Source organism: Taudactylus pleione, unplaced genomic scaffold (assembly GCF_031769625.1).
Source record: "Taudactylus pleione unplaced genomic scaffold, aTauple2 ptg001328l, whole genome shotgun sequence".
Classification (NCBI taxonomy): domain Eukaryota; kingdom Metazoa; phylum Chordata; class Amphibia; order Anura; family Myobatrachidae; genus Taudactylus; species Taudactylus pleione.
Window position 1 is genome coordinate 345,684 of NW_028285728.1, and position 3,884 is coordinate 349,567.

The 3,884-nt window shown below is 45.4% G+C and overlaps 1 pseudogene; it reads right to left on the minus strand.

Moving 5' to 3' along the window:
• Positions 1-912: 912 nt before the first annotated feature.
• Positions 913-2,056, minus strand: LOC148443156 (uncharacterized; annotated as a pseudogene).
• Between the last annotated feature and the right edge of the window lie 1,828 nt (positions 2,057-3,884).

Consider the following 3,884-nt stretch of genomic DNA (forward strand, 5'->3'; position numbering starts at 1 on the left):
TGTCACGCTTTTCTCTCTGGGCCTGATTCAGACACGCTCACAAGCGCTGAGCGCTCACAATCGGGTCGATGGTGGTCCACAGCGCATGTGCACGACGGAGCCGGCTCCATTGTGCGCATGCATGAGACCCGGCTAGCGATGGGCAATCCGTCGCTCTGGGTCTCGCAACAAAGGGGGCAAGCTGTTGATGTTGAGTGACAGCTCGCCCTGTTTGGTGGGCGGGCCAGGGGGTGACTGCCCTAACAAAGGAGTTCCCGAGGGAATGCTTGGGGGCGGCCCCACTGACACCACGAGTGATGTCAGTGGAGAGCTTCCGGCTCTTGACCATCGCGACCATCATCATGGCCGCTCGCTATAGCTGTGGGTGGTCACCCACAGCTATGCGAGTGGCCGGAAGGCCGCACAAAGAAAAAAAAATAATGCCCATATTCAGAGCGAGCGCTCTTTCAGAGCATCCGACTCTCAATCAGGGCCTCTGTTTCCTGGTTTCACTTTCAGTCCCAGGCTGTGTAGTGCTGCTCACAGTTGGCTGCTCCTGGGTCCTAGAGTCCCTACTCACTCCAGAACATTCCCCAGCACAGGGCAGCACATAAAAGTCCACATAAATGACAATCCTATGGGGTATCACATACTTCCCCGCTAAACTCTTGCGTGTACTCATGCAATAAACACACTTGCAAAGGACAGTTTCTTGTACATTACTGCATTATCAACAATATAACATTCAAATCAATACAAAGTTGAAAACAGCCATTTAGACTCTATAATGAGCAGGTAACACACCTTTGTGACTCTTCCTGGACCTATATATAGCCTGCTGCAACATGAAAGTGAACTCCTCACCACTTATAGTGGTGTACTCACTATATGGGCCATGTTTCTCTGGGTAAAGATATGTCATGACCTCTTTAGCTACACTAGGGGTTTCCATAGGGACATCAGATTCAGAATGTGACATAAGAAAATCTGGGCTACTGGGTTAAGGGGCTCCGATCCCTCTGCTGTGGCCATGTAGATCACTGCTTCAGTGTCCCTTTCCCGGTCAGTGGTACTTGAATCTGCTTGACTGGGGTCAGCCATACTGGAATCAGCACATTCAACTTTCAGTCTGCTCTCATGTACTGGCTCTGAAGGGAGTTGCGGCCTAACTACATCATGTAAGCTCGGTTGCACCATTTCACTAGGTTCCTTCACATGCCGTTCATCTATTCGCCCCAAGGATTCACTCTGCTCTGGATATTTCCCCAACAATTCACTCTGTACTGGGATGTTGGGTTCTTGCTGTCTGTGTTCATCTGGTCTCAACTGGTGATATGGTAGGTACAAACACCTCTGGTAAGACTGTGGAGGATTGTCATTCCATCTATCAGTTGCACTTTCAACTGCTCTTGTCCTTTCTCCACTGTTGCCGTATTGATCATGTTGCTGACTGTTACGTAGAGGATCTCCATGACATGGATAGTGCCAATGTTGATTGCGATCTGTTGCATATTTGCTGCCTCTTACCGGAACATAACCTGGACCAGTCACATTAATGGCTTTTATGTCTTTCTTTCCATTCGCCAATCAAACTCAACCATTTCACCACTCTCCAGGCTCCGGAAGCACTTTTTCTGGTTGATCTTCTGAATACCAGTATAATGCACATATACTCTCCTTTTAGTGTTGGCTCGCTTTATAAATCCATAGCCACGTGGTACATTGAACCATACGACTTGACCTGCTTATCATCACCAGTATACGGTACATTAGACACTTTAACTTGGTTCTGTCTTACTGCAATTGGACCTACATCTCTTCTTGAGGGCTGTCGACAGTTCTGCTCAATGTGACCGCTTCGTCTGCATCGTCGACACATAGGTCTTCCTCGAGTGTTGAATTGATTAATTACTTGTCTTTTGGTCTCTCGGGAAAAATCCCATTTGGGTTGGTTTCACACCCTGTGATCTGGACACCACTCCTCACGTCCGGTTACAGCCCATTCCTGTCTGAGGTCTCTTAACTCTTTCCTCATCTCAGTGAGCCACTGGATGAGTCCTGCAACCCTGTCAGTCATTTCCATGATACTGTTGTTGTCTGCGGCTGGGTTACCTGCTCACAGTTCCATGGTCGATTCTGTTCATGGATGCCAAGCTGTAACACCCCAATTTGGTGGGATGTCACTGTGTGGATCGTACCTGCTGTTCTTCTGGAACCTGCTTGGGAGTGGATCAGTGCAGTCCTCTTTCAGGCTCCTCCTATCACAGCAGAGACACAAAAGGACTTCCCAGAACCCAGCACAGAAACCAGATCAATAAAAAGAAATGGGGAGTTTATTACTCTGAATCACTTCTCCACTAGGAAAATTCTAAATTAACATCAGAACATGCAATACTGTCACAATGCAAAAGGTACACATACAGGATAACACATTATTAAGCATAGGTTCACTCTATACATACTGTATACTCCTAATGAAACCTCAGACTACACATATGAATGTCAACCTGCTCCCTCTATGTGTTAGAGGTGGTTAAACTGACTATAACAAGTTGCAGTTGTAGTTGGCAGAATCTCTAACGGTTCAACTATGAAATCAATAGAGAACACAATGTCCCTGGGAGTACTCAGAAATCACTGTACAGCCTTTTGTTGGTGCACAAACTTTATATACTACTGGTATCCAAATTGGTGTCGCTGTCTCTGCCTGTGGGGTCACTGCACCATTCTGTGTTATACACTACTGCTGTATATCCTCCTGCAGGCTTCACTCAATGTACAGCAGTATGCTGGCTGCCCTGAGATCACAGACTTCTATCTGCTGACTGATCTCAGTCTTTACTATGGTGCTTTTCACTTGCCATGTGCTGTAATGCTTGGGCTACTTGTCCAGATGACAGCACTTGTCTTTGCAGCATGTACACTCTCTCCTCTCTCTTGGGCTGCAGCAGCTTTAATAGATCTGTGTCCTATCAACTTCTCTTGTCCTGCTGCCATACATGGAAGGGGTCTGTCACAGTCACCCCGATCAGCTGCTGATCTTTGCTCTCTGTGCCCTCAGTCACAGCAATCTCCAGCACACATCATGGCCCCTGTCACGCTCTTCTCTCTGTTTCCTGGTTTCACTTTCAGTCCCAGGTTGTGTAGTGCTGCTCACAGTTGGTTGCTCCTGGTTCCTAGAGTTCCTGCTCACTCCAGAACATTCACCAGCACAGGGCAGCACATAAAAGTCCACATAAATGAGTTTCCTATGGGGTATCACAGTATCACTTACTGTAGACCCTGATCAGCTTCAGAAGATGGTACTAGCTCAGTAAGCAAGCTATGCTGGCCCATTATTGAGAACAGAAACTCGGAGCACTTAGAATTACTGAACTTAGTTTGCTATGACTAGTTCATATGATTTCAGCCTGAAAGTATGTGTAATTTAATCCATCTCATACATCTTCCTGTGCCATGAACAACCACATCAAAGGTCTGGTGGCAAACAGGGTAATGTTGCAAGATGTTGGACAAGAATTTTTAGACACGAAAAGAGATGTATAATGATCAAATGTAGCAAAAGAGAATTTGTTCCAACTTTTAAAATACAGAATGGAATTTATTAAGTTTTATTGATACAACACTTTACATCTACTTAAGGAAAAGCATATTACTGTATATAGAACTTTTCCCATATTCTAGTATGCGAGCAGGACTTTCTCTTTATAATTGCAAGATGTGGATGGTGTGGTATGATAAGTTGACATTAAGAATGAAGACACCAGGATGTTGACAGGAATGCAGACAGAAAGTCGACATGGACTTTACTGTAGGTCGACAACCAATATATCAACATGGTTAAAATGTATACATATTCATAATGTCAACATTTAACATGTCAACACCAGAATATCATCATAGTG